Source organism: Squalius cephalus (assembly GCF_949319135.1).
Source record: "Squalius cephalus genome assembly, chromosome: 15".
NCBI lineage: Eukaryota > Metazoa > Chordata > Actinopteri > Cypriniformes > Leuciscidae > Squalius > Squalius cephalus.
This window is the reverse complement of record NC_137136.1, coordinates 7,060,343-7,073,947: the sequence shown is the minus strand read 5'-3', so window position 1 is coordinate 7,073,947 and position 13,605 is coordinate 7,060,343. Positions and strand designations below refer to the sequence as shown.

Below are 13,605 nucleotides of genomic sequence, written 5' to 3'. Positions count from 1 at the left end.
ATGTCTCCTGCAGGCTATAGCTACTCTTTAACACAAAGGTTACAGCTCTGACGGTAAAGGTCATCTTTTATGCGCAGGACCTTAAACATGGAAATGTGTCATAATGAGAGGAAGTGACTGCTCTGCTTCAGCATGATAAAAACAGCTTTTAAAAAACACATTTGTGGCTGTGACAGAGAAAGAAAGACGAGAAATGAGGAAGACATTCACAAAAAAACTAAGGTATTACGTGGCGTAAAGTCAACGTGTTCAAAGATCTTTCTGGCCAATGGTGGAAGAGTTCAGTTCACCTTTTTTGTAGCTAAGACTTCAAGTTATATGTGCCTTTACAAAAATAAACCTGCCATAAGAAATATTCACTTGGAAGAGTTGGTAAGTGCAAAAGTTAATGTTCTGGGAGCAGACAGAGAAAATTCATTAGTATGTAAGCCTTGCCGTTTCTGAGATTCTCTGACCCAGTCGCCTTGCCATTACAATTCGGCACTTGTCAAAAGTGACTCAGATCTTTATTCCTGCCCATTTCTCCTGCATCCAACACATTGATTATTGTTTGCTTACCATCTAATCTACCCAGACCTTATTATGTGGCCTTGTTAGGAGATGTTTTGCGATTTTGATTATTCAACACACTAAATAAGTTACTAAAAGGATTTTGAATTTGGAGTGCAGATCATAGCTGTATTCTTGAAGTAGTTAAATAGATTTACACACCAAACAGGATACAAGGTAAACGACTCTGTAACATTATCAACGCGGACATGAATCTGCAGCTGTCAGGTGGTACAGGTCAGTGCTCTTTAAGATGTTTATGCTCATGCTTTGAGCCATGAGGTAGTTTAACGCCGTCTTGTGACGCTTTTTTTTTGCTCCCTGCGGTACGCGTTCATTTGTTCAAAGCTAGCTTGCTATTGCTAGCCTCTTGAAAATTGCCTATTTACTAGTTATAAAAATAAACGGTCAAAATAAAGGTACTTTTTTATGCGTGTGCAGTTGTGTCAGTGCTTTGTTGATTTATTCCTTCTAAAGTCCACAGTCACACAAAACGGTCTATTTTAAGATCCGTGGTTTGCGGAGTGCTGGGAATGCACAAAGAAATGTCACTGATGAATAGCAGTGAATCCTGGGATTTTCTCCTGTTCGGTATTCCACTCTGACTTTCACACTCTGATCTTCACTTGCCGGTTTAATCAAGTCTATTTTTAACCCAACACATCTGAGACACGTGTGGGAGGAGATGTGAAAAAAACAGACAGGGCATGTTTAAGACAGAAGAAACGTAATCATGAAAGCTGTGGTACCTGCAGCAGGTATTTAAAAAAAATCATCTCTGTGTTCAGCGTTTCATGTCATAAGAGCACACAACAGCAACGGAAGTACAGGTCTGTGCTGAGGGAAACATGGCATGTTCAGAAGGTTATTTCATTTTATTGTATTTCCTCTTCTCAGTAGTGAGTCATCCCTCTGGTCTAAGCGTTCTACAGATTTAGAGTGATTTCATCAAAAGCCTTTTATCGCTCCAAAATAAAGTGGCACAGACTGTGTGTGTGGTTTCAAAGGGCAGCGGCAAGCTTGTTGAGGAAACTAAACACTGTTGACATTGAAATATAAGGCTCAGTGAACACTAAATATGCTCAGGGCAAACAACTGATTTGTAAAGGCTCCTAGTTTACACAACTAATCACAGACTAGGTGCATGAATTACACGATTACTCTCCTCCCTGACCTTAAACATCACACCCAACAGTCCCGCTGTTCTTATACAAACTGACACACAAAGCAACTCAAGAGTTCTTGACAACATCAACAAACAAAATGAAGGATGGCTTGTGGTCATTTTCTTGTACAGAACAAGAAGAAAAACAATATGGATGAGACGGCCACTGGGGAGACGTGGGCAGACGCTCGCTGGCACTTTGATGGCTTGTCTTTTTTTGAGTGCTGCTTCCCATTGGGAATTGTGGTCCTCCGTATTAAGAGTAAAAATATTTTATGTGATTCCCTTACCCCACTCTCAAACTGTGGTATTACCAAAGATTCATTGTGTATTAAAAAACAAAATACATGTGTTAAGTCTTCCTTTCACATGAAAAAAAAAAAAAAAAAAACACTTAAAAATGATGGCGTAATTTTTTTGTTTTTAAAAAGCCTCTTATGCCCACCAAGTCTGCATTTACGGTATTTGATCTAAAATACAGTAAAAACAAAAACTATTGTGAAATAGTATTACACTTTAAAATAACTGTCTTCTATTTTAATATTTAGGGGTTCAAGCATGAAATGCTGAAACCCTATTGTAATTGTAAGGATTCGTAAAACGCATCGTGCAGGCCAAACCGTAAGGCCTAGAGACGTGAAACCTGGCCAGATGGTAGGCCTCAATTTGGGGACAACCTATCAGAGTATGACCCCGATTGGCCCATAGGTGGCGCTACAGCAAACAAAAGTACAAAATCGCTCAAGTGTCTTACACCACTGTGATCCCTGGCTCAAGGCGGACAAAATGGCCATCTCCAAATTCGATTTAGGCAGGAAAAAATTTCTGCTATGTCACATTTTGTCCAAAACCTACTTTTGCAAACTAGTCCCTGGTTTTTCGCCCGATCGGAACCAGACCAGTCTAGGACAATTTCTGGACTCTCTAGATCAATAATTATCGAAAAAAGTTGAACTTTTGCCTTTGGGTTGCTGTAACAGGGCCAGTTAGAAAAGGGGCGTGGCAAAATACACTCAGAAGCCTATAAATCCCAAATGAAAACTCAGAACTTCACCAAAATTGATGAGCATATGTGTCATAACATAGTGAAGAAGCATGCCGAGTTTCATGCAGATCGGACCAAAGGTGGCGCTATAAATGGCAAAAACCGGCTTTACTGACGAGAGGTGCCTAACAATGTCATGCGATATATCGCCCAGCCCTAGTGGAAACGTGATAAATTTTGTTCAGGAATCTTTGATAAATAGAAAATTCAAAAGATCAGCATTTATTTGTAATAGAAATCTTTGTTACATTATAAATGTATTCACTTTTGATCAATTTAATGCATCCTTGCTTAATTAAAGCATTAATTTCTTTCAAAAATCTTACTGACCCCAAACTTTTGAATGGTAGGGTTTATAAACAAAATTCATTAAAAGAACATTACGGTGCAACAAAACAGAAACTATGCAATGGAGCGAACAGTGAACAGGAGAGACTGAAATGCAGGAAAATCCGGAGTGAACGGAGAAATTGCTGTCGATTAACTTTGCACACATACTCTGGTCATTCATCTGCATGACAAAGTTGCAGAAGAACAAAAATAAGTCATTTTTGCATATTAGATTCAGGTTTTAGACTGGGGAGGAAGTTTGAAAAATATTATAGAAAATCTTATTCATCTTGTCATGAAATGAGATGATAGTTCTATAGCAGTTTTTAAACAATAACTATTGTGTAAAGTAATTAATTAATTTCAAGATTTTGGTAATACAGCCCACCATGGTATTTACAAGTCCTCTGTCTGTCTGTTTAAAACCATGGTACTCTTATTAGAGCTGTTTGCCATCCTAAAACACGTGTTTAAATGGAACAAACAGATGTAGAATATTACAAAGCAAATTCTGACTCATCCTCATTGTGTTCCCACAATCACCCGCACATAAACAAACAAATCATCCAAGTTGGTTTGGCTTTCTCTGGTCTTAATCACTGTGTGGCTTCAGCGAGGTGATCTATATAAATGTAGATCAGTGGTGGTGACTCATCCTCCACCGCGCTCGCGTCATCCTGATTCTTGTCATACCTGATTCTTACTGAAACTCTTTAAAGCTGACAGCATCTCCAGGGACAAACAGGGGTCAAATGAAGCCTGCAGAAAACATGGCGTAATTATGGAAATTCCCCTCGCAATTGCTGTAGACGTGTAAACAGCCCCAGTGTTGATTCTAAGAGCTGTGCTAACATTCATTCCAGAGTTTCAGTTCCCATCACAGGTCGCTGTTTCCACTGCCTGCCATCTAATCAATAAATCAAAGCACAGGGGGACGATTTGCTCATGCAGATTAACAAATAAAGACCTACATAAACATTGCTGATTCTACAAACATTTGGAGTGTGTTCATCAGTTCATCACCTAATGACATCATACAAGACTCTTCATTAATGACCTGATAATTTTGCCAGAAAATGCAATCATGCCTTGCACTAAATAATGGCGATGCTTAAAAATGATGTTTTGTTTGACATTTAAGCGTACAGTATAATATACATGTCTATACAGTTGAAGTCTTAACAGCATCTTAACAGCATTAAGTGCTAAACATAACTCTGGTCAACCCATGGTGTGAGATCTGGACAGAACTACAGTGCCAGTTTGTATGGAAGATTAGACCAATGTACGTATGTGTATGTACATCGTACAATGTAATTCTGTTTGGGGTTTGGTGCCACCCTGCAAAATCAATACACAATACTAAAAATGAAAATGGCATCTTTTTTTGGTTAACATTTTTCATTAAATTATGATCAATTTTCAGACCTTCTAAGAGATCAATAATTAATTTCAATACAAAATGTGTATGCATTTTCCTTGCATGAATGCACTAGATGGCACAGAAATTACACTGAATCTTTGATGTCCGTCGTCTCATTTTGGGCCTTTTTGGAGCAATTTAGTTTTTTTACATGCAAATGTGTGTTGACAAAGATTGAAGCATGTGAATTTAATTGATAATTGCATACCCATAAAGAAAAAAAGGATATCTAAATTTTTCTACAGCAATAGAAATCAAATGAAGAACTCTTCTTAGACATTTCCCCTGAGAAACATACTCCAGTGATCTCACATGCCTCCAGTTTCAGAAAAGATCTAAAGTTAAACAATGTCTCAATGTGTTCTCAGATTTGCCAGGCAAAAGTCAGATCTCAGCAAGCATTCAAATTTATCTTCCAATACTATCTGAGCTACACAGTCCACTTTATATTCTCACCATCAATAACAGTCTTATTCTTAGGAGAAACATCTGACATAAAGTTGATATCTAATTAAAACACAACTGAGAGTTCAGAGATACAGTATCTTCTAAGCTACTGTATGACAGAGCAACCTCAATATCTAGAACAATATCCATGTGGGTATTAACAACTGCTGCATACAAGTCGCATAATAAACGATAGGAAGCAAGTGAAATGGGATTCGAACCATGGTCTCCGGCGTTGGAGGCGGGCGCTCTAACAAGGAGGCTAAAGACCGTGTCAGTTGCTAGAGCGCCTCTTGAGATCAGGGGAGTGAGGTTTACACGCACAGCTCTTACTGGTCTATGACTGTTGCATACAGACTGTGCAATTTCTGCAATCCTATAAGATCATTACAAAAACGGGACACACCATATGTTTGATAAAATATGTGACGATTATCTGGTTGGTAAATGGTAATTTCTCATGCCAGACAAAGATTTATCAGTAAAGTTTTACTGAGATTTACTGACTTTTAAAACTTAGTTTATTGTTTTGTGTCATGTTGGGGTGTGTACTTTATATAACTAACACAGAGCAGGGGTGTCCAAACTTGGTCCTGGAGGGCCACTGTCCTGCAGAGTTTAGTTCCAGCTTGCCTCAACACACCTGCCTAGAAATTTCTAGTATGCCTAATAAGACCTTAAATAGCTGGTTCAGGTGTGTTTAATTGAGGTTGGAGCTAAACTTTGCAGGGCAGTGGCCCTCCGGGAGCAGGATTGGACACCCCTGGACTAGAGATAATTCTCCTCCCCAACTGAAGTTATGATGCCCAAATTCGTTCTCACATGCACATAGCTATACGCTAAAATGCATTCTTGATTTGTAAACCAACAACTTAAAAGAAAAACTTTTAAGAATTTAGGCTGAAAAAATAAGGACGAGACAGTATTTGGGGAGACGTGGGCAGCAGTTTGATTTTTCAAGAAAACGTAGTAAAAACATGAAAGTGTAACTAGCTTCAGTCTTGTAGTTTGTGCTTGGCTTGAGGAATACAAAAAATATAAGGTCGACATCACAGAAAAAAATAATTTTTTTTCAGTTTACAAGGTCAGAATGCAAATGCTCGATTCTTTAAATCAGTTGCACGTCCGCATGGTTATTCAGTAAGTGAAGAATTGAAGTGAAATTTGTGTGGGTCGTGATATCCGAGACACGCTGGGATTGAGATCTGCTCTGAATATTCATTACAAGACCCTGCCACCCTTGAGCAGACACACTTGTTTTAATTAACTATTAAACTGACGAGACCCAGACCTGTGGGATTTCCCATGATGCAGTTCCCTTATATGTGGTTGAGTTCTGTTGTTGTTTTCCTGGAATATTCCAGGTTATTTACGGTCTCTGTGTGACTGATTATCACTGGATTAACACAGGCAATAATTCTGCATTTGAGGAATATATTCTGTATTAAATTTGAAAGGTGACTTTTTAAGAAAAATTCATTTTGGTCAGTTACTGTAGCATCAGAAAGCATCTTCCCATTCAAATGTGCCTTCACCCTAATGATCGCTTAATCTCATTTAATACAGTGTGTGATGGTTTCACATGTTACATTTTTATTCACTAAGATGCAAAATCAATCAGTTGTTTAATGCATCACTGTAAATGCATTTCCCAATTATTAATCAATCCCAACTGTTAATCAATCTCATGCTGAAAATAGAATATTAAAGCCTCTTGAACAGCAATGCATTTGGGATTGAGCCACAACTTTTCGTAATATCAGCTGCTCCAGTAAATATATTATCAGATCCATATAACATAAACAGTGCTTTAACCTTGCAGAAATGTGATATGTGCTTCAGCTACATTCCCTACAATTTACATGCCGAACACAGACCTGATTGTTTGAGCTCCTGGCAAGGTGGGACTTGTCAGTCCAACTCTGGATTTATGCTGAGTCATTACACAAAATGATATTATGTTGACAGAGACAAATGCCTCAGGAGGCAGTGCTCTAAAATGACTTTGTTCCAAGGTAAATTTAATCTCGAGAGCTGGACACATTTCAGTACAACAGAGCACCGATTCAGTCCTATAGGAGCATTTCATTCCCGCTTTGGTATCCATCATGTGCATGAGGAATTTGCCAGTTGTTTGTAATGTTTATCTCAATGAATATCAAGAGCTGTAATGCATATTTAAAGGGGAAGTGTGCCATTTATGCACCATTTTGGCACTTTTTCTTTTACACATTTAAAGTCACCATGGAATCATAATGGACAATTCTTGTTTTTTATGGAATATTGCAGTATTTACTAAATGATTTATCTTTTTTTTTTTATTTAATTTTTTATTCATGTGCCCTCATAATTTAAAGGGGACCTATTATGCAAAATTCACTTTTATAAGGTGTTTGAACACAGATGTTGAGCTGAAACTTCACAGACACATTCTGAGGACATCAGATATTTATATTACATCATGTGAAAATGGACATAATAGGTCACCTTTAAGCAAACAACAACGATATTAAGTCCCACCCTAAATTTTTTCTTGTTTGAGAAGCCTTTTCACTCAGATATACGTCACAATAGGGAAGAAAAGACTATCGCAACCTCCGTTTCACTCCGACATTCAATCATCTGCAAGGTAAAAAAACATTCAAAATCATCTATTGTTCAAACATCTAGTCTAGTTCCATCCCAAATTTTAAATCAAATTTGTTGAATCAGAAGAAGCGAGAGCGTGATACCTGCTGCTACTGAATTCCAACTTGTGAAAAGCATTCATGTCCTTGTAGAACTCGTAATTAGAGCTTGTAAACTTGTACTTTTCTGAAAGCTCCAACTTGTAACACGTGACCGCTGTACCACCGGACCACGGCAGATTCATATGGGTGTTGATAATGTTGCCATAGAAGCATAGAATTCCAAGTCCGAAAGCTCAGAGTAGAACGTGTTGTCATCTCGTAATTACGACATGGTGTGAGTGCAGCATAATTTAAAGCAAATTTCATTTTCAGAATGCTTTGCGTCAGACTGTTGAAATGAAGTGTTGTTTTGTGTATTTTTGCACAAAATGAAAGGTACACTATGTAACTGTACTTGAGTCAATAGCTCATCAATCCTTCTTCCAAAACATGTTTTTGTCTAAATTACAATAAGTTTGTTAAGCGTCTATATATTAAACCCTGTGAGATGGAAATTGCATACATGTGTCACTCGCCCATGCACATCTCATCATATCCATAAATTGAGAAAAGTTGCTCGGGCTACTTTGACGCGTGTATGGCGTGGGAGTGGCATAGGTTAGTTGTCACAACAAGCAAGAAAGGTTGACATGGAGCAGATAAATCTCCAACCTCAAATCACACATTTAAAAAAAAATCCAAACAGAGGAGAGTCTGCTGGCAAAACAAGAACACGACAGAGCTTGTAATTATACAAAAATCAACATTGGCTTGGCTTTTCAGAGATGGAGAGAACTGGGTTACCATTGTGGTGACGAGTATGAGCCTGTGGTTGGGTTGTGGATGGGCCAAAGAACATTATGTTAGACATGCATGAGTGCTTGTGCTATTGCTAGCTAGTTTGTTAGCAAATAACTGCAAACGATTTGAGTGAAAGTTTATGATTTTAGTTGTTTTATGCAACTTACGTTTTAGCTACACAAAGTATTTGAGTGGATTAAAATATTCTCTTTTTGTGGAATCTTAATTGGTTTAAGGCAATTGGTTTCCTTGAATGGTTTCAGTTAGCTTAACTCGTTGGGTTTTGCAGGGAAACATCAAAAACAGCAGATGAGCAAACTAAATGTCTCTACAACGGGGCAGGAAACTGGTCAAAATGAGTCACTCATCTCTCAAATGCTGTCATGATGTGGACTGTTATACATGTAAAGCATGCAACATATGAGTAACACATGACAGCCCAGGCTACAGGGGTCAGTCACTGTGTTACTAGGGCTTAAAAGAGAAAATCCCTCTCTAATCTACAGCTGGCACTTCACTTCTGTTTACAATGTGGATTCAAAGCTTTTACTGGACCTCTAGCACCATTAACTGATCATCATAACTATTAAATATTATGCAATGTGAAAACTGTGTGTTAATAGCTGTTCAAATTATAAGCTAATGACCAGAGTGCTCTTAGTATTCAAGAGATCCTCTCATTTCCAAGGCCACTCTTATGACACAAAATCCATTTTAAAACATCATTACAGACTAGTGAACTATATTACTTGAGGTCAAAGTATTTTATTTCAGTTATTAATACATTTATTTATTGAATATTGTTGCAGATGTTACATAAAAGCGACATGCCACTTCAATGCCATTTGATTTGAACACATGCACTTAAGGCTTCACATCATGCTCAAGAACTAATAGTTGCAATGCATGCTGTCTGTGGCTTATTGCTTTAGGTTTTAGAAAGACATCAAACCTGCACAAAAATACACAATGCAAACAAACGACTACAGTGACACAACACAAATGTTTACTGCATTAGTTAGCAGTGCTATCACTAACAAACTGATAGTGATTTAGAGCTTAGACATTTTACCCTTGTGAAAAAGAAGCATACCTAATACATCTGTACGCAGTCCCACACAACAACCATCTTTAAAGTCTTGATATATCAGCTTTTTCCGTCTTCCCCATAAATCATTGACTAGTTTGCGTAAGCGCACTATTAATTCATAAATGAAGTGTGGATCTATGATATATCACAATAGACTGAAAAGCTCCAACCACCTGGAGGACTCCGACCGGCTTCTTTGGATTTAGGATTTACACTATTACGCAAGAGCATGAGCTGACTATAATGCCTCAGACACAGAAAAAAAAAAAAAAAAGAAAAAAAACACACCTTTGTTGCAGCATTCAAAACAACATAAACACATTGATTCTGTTCCAAAACCTAATGAGCTGACTGTATGCACTATGCAGGCAGCATTTTAAGTCAGTTCCAAAAAGTAGGTAGCATGATTATGATACTTTATTTTAGCCTAACTGTAAAAGGCAGCATTGTATGCATCTTTCATAAGAATGACAATCATAGAGTGCATTGCAGCAAGATCTTTGAAATAAGAGTTGCATCCGAAAACTTAGGCAGCTGATTTCACACAGACTTCTGAGAAAGTGTAGCGGTTTAATGATCTACAGCAAAATAGAGAGAGCTTTGAGCAAATATTTAATTACTACAGTAGTAATTTCACACTAGAAATGAAATCAGAAGTGGAAAACGTTGGTCAAAAACGTACATTTACACACAAACTGACCAACTGTCAGACGCCATCTTTATAGTTCAACTGTCACAGAATGGAAAGCACAGGATTGTGGGATATCAATGACAGCGAAGGATACATCTATGCTGCCTTCAAAAATCGCTAAGATGAAGGTATCTCAGGAGACAGGAAGAGACGCTAACATTGGATTCGGATGTGCCTTGATGCCTTCCTATCTTGGAACGCATCCTCCAAAGACAGCATTTTTAAGCTTTCGGACGCAGCCAATGTATCCAAGAGGGCGGAGTGAGAGAGATTTTTCTTGTTGGCACACAGCCATTGTTTTAATGAAAAATCTTTTCTTTTTATGTATGCACGTATGTATTATTTATTTAAGTGCTGTAAATTAGTGATTTGTCAAAACTGAAGTGATACCCTTATTATAAATGAATCTGAGAGAGACAAGCTCTCAAGTTGTTTAGTCTTTCAGAGAGAATAGAGCCGAATTTTAATTTCACTAAGAGATGTGAAAAGGTCCACTGTGCAATTAGAGAAATAGAAAATAAATGGCGTGCAAGGACATGACATTTATCACAAATGAATATGAATTTCAAGCTTTTTAAGCTTTGAGCATCTAAAACCAGAACAAAAGAATGTGGATTTGTTAGTCGACATTGTTTTAAGTTTGGGGGGTTTTTTTTAAAGAAAGAAAGATTACGCAGCACAGCTATTTTCAATATTGATAATGAAATTTTTCTTGAGCATCAAATCAGCAAATTAGAATAATTTCTGAAGGATCATGTGTAAATTACATTTTAAAATAAATTAAAATAGAAAATAGTTAGTAATAAAAAGCGATGTCTTTCAAAAACCTTACAAAAACGAACAATCCTCAAAGAAATCCTCAAATTCCTAATTCCTGCTTATTAATAGTTAGTAAGGTAGTTGGTAGGAATAGGATTAAGGGATGTAGAATATGGTCATGCAGAATAAGGCATTAATATGTGCTTTATAAGTACTAATAAACAGCTAATATCCTAATAATATGCATGCGCAGTAAGCAGCTAGATAATATTGAGAAATGGACCTAATTTAAAGTGCTACCACAATTCTTTTTGTTACTAATATTGTGGGAGAACATAAAATTAAAGTGGTCTATAGCTAAATCGGATAAACATCTTCTGTCAAATAAAGAAGGGAAACAGTGTTTTTTAGGAAATCTCAAAATTGATCTTCCAGACAGTGGAGCAAATGCCTTGAACCAATGTAGCAGCTGTCATTTTAGTGTCACGAGTAAAGGATTCAGTTGTCAAGATTTATACCTTTACATTTTGCTATAAAATGAGCACATTTGATTGCTGTTCTACTCCAAGACCAAGGAGTGAAATATATTATCTGATAAATGACTGTCAAGTGTGTCTATGTTCTCTAGCAGGAACTGAGGAATAAAGCGAAGTATATATTCATTGTAGATAAATCAAATCCTCTGGTGGGCTTGCGCTTCTCTGAATATTTAATCTGAACTCGTATGTCAAAGAATATTAAACTGTACCGCTTAATATTCACAGGATACACTTTACATTGATTTTACTATGTGTAAAGAGGCCTCTCAACAATCTGTGATATGAAATGTGAACAATGTGTCAGGTTTCATTTCATAATGCAACGCTAGGACATAATTGGCTAATTGGGCAAATTAGTTAAAGTCAGCATAAAAAACAGATTCATGGTCTCAGGCTGCTTTTTGATTCTCTCAGAAACTCAAAAGTTTTCTGGAGGCAAATCTATGATAGAGAGCTCCCCCTAGAGTATGAGATGAATTACATACAAGTCCTTTAACTGAATAAAAAACTGTTTCTCATATTTAATCTAAAAAATAGTTCTATCCAAACTCAGCAGGCAGAACATTCAGCAATGACGTGTGCATTACACACTCATTTTGAAGTCAATTTCAAGTCATTGAATTTCAAGTCGTTTTGAAATATTTGTACTTTTGAACATCATTTTGAATGATTAAAGAAGTTTCATGAGTCCATAAAAAAAAGAGCAATTCAGTTCTCAACAAGGGTTGAGTCAGTGCTCATCTCTGATCACAGAGCCGCTCTCAGGGAAAATCATTCCTAGAACGAAGACATTAATATCTGAAGTGAACTACGGTCTACTTTTTTAAAATTGCTTATAAAGATGTTCTGTGTCTGTGAGAAAGGTCTTAATTGTTTTGTAGCATAAATCAAGAGAAGAATCATTCAAAACAGCACAGCAAGAGCAAGAATACAGAGAAATGATTGTCACAGCTAATACCTTTAAAGGAGAATACCTTTACAAAAGGGGAAACAAGAGATTGAATGAATAACTAAAAACAGTAATAATATCATAGTTTCATATTATTTATTAATCAGTTACAAATACAGTGTTAAAGTAATTAAAGAGAAAAAAGCTCTTAACTAGCCTTAATTTACTAACTAAATGCATTTTTATTTACTTATTACTATTATTATTAATGTTTTACTTTGACTAAATCGCTAAGTAAAATTAAATTATGTTTGCATGTCATTTGACACTGAGTTACAACAGTAGTAAAACTTAGAAGATAAAACGCAATCCCAAAAATTAGACAGCGACTCCTGTGTGTTCATATGAACATCATGTAAAACCCATCAGTCTCTATAAATGCTTGTCTTATCACTTTCTATATAAATATCAGCATGCATGGACTCGTATCATCCAGGTGTTCAAAGACTCCCCTTGTCACAGCATGCAGGTGATGCAGTGTCTTCCCCTGAACATGTAAGAGACAGAGAAGAGAAAAATGATGGGACTCACTCTTTAAACTGAAGCTCTCTCCATGACCCAGGTCTCTCGTGCTCGGATGTTTGAGATGAGTTTATGCAGGCAGTCACACGTGCATCTGTGCGCAGGATGAGACACTCACGCAGAGTAATCCGACCTTCTAAATACAGACCGAACCACTGAGAAAGGGGGAGGAACGGATCATACCAAATCATTTATGTCACACAGTGAATTAAAACATTTTCCAACCAGCAAGTTTCCTGTATCCTGTATAATTCCAACGTACAAAAATATCCAAATATTATTGCATTATATAAACAAATATAGAATGTATATATGTATATTTATATATTTGTTTATATCATGTATATATATGTGTCCTACATTTTTTTGGTCCCCATCATAGGCTACTACATGTGTGAGGTTTAGGGGAAAATCATTCTGTTTATGGAATGTCTCCATAAAACATGAAAACCCAACAGTCTGTCTGTCTGTCTCTCTCTGTGTGTGTGTGTGTGTGTGTGTATAAAGTACATTGAAATGTTCTTGAAAACCCCTTGATTCCTTGCAGTGGTCCACTCACTGGCTCTATAACACAGTTATCTATTTTGTACACTGAAAACTGCAGCTTTCAAGTAGATGAATGGGGC

The 13,605-nt window shown here is 36.9% G+C and overlaps 1 protein-coding gene and 1 long non-coding RNA gene across 2 annotated transcripts in view; one reads left to right on the top strand and one right to left on the bottom strand.

Annotated features, from left to right (window-relative positions):
* Window positions 1–13,605, top strand: part of LOC307171843 — a 77,499-nt gene that overhangs the window by 15,262 nt on the left and 48,632 nt on the right. The gene's annotated exons all lie outside the window — the stretch shown is intronic.
* The window catches only part of oxr1a (oxidation resistance 1a), a gene marked incomplete at its 5' end in the record, with an annotated part of 162,380 nt that overhangs the window by 140,556 nt on the left and 8,219 nt on the right, over window positions 1–13,605 (bottom strand). The window contains one exon of the mRNA XM_079893747.1: window positions 12,989–13,134. The remainder of the gene's footprint in view (window positions 1–12,988; window positions 13,135–13,605) is intronic.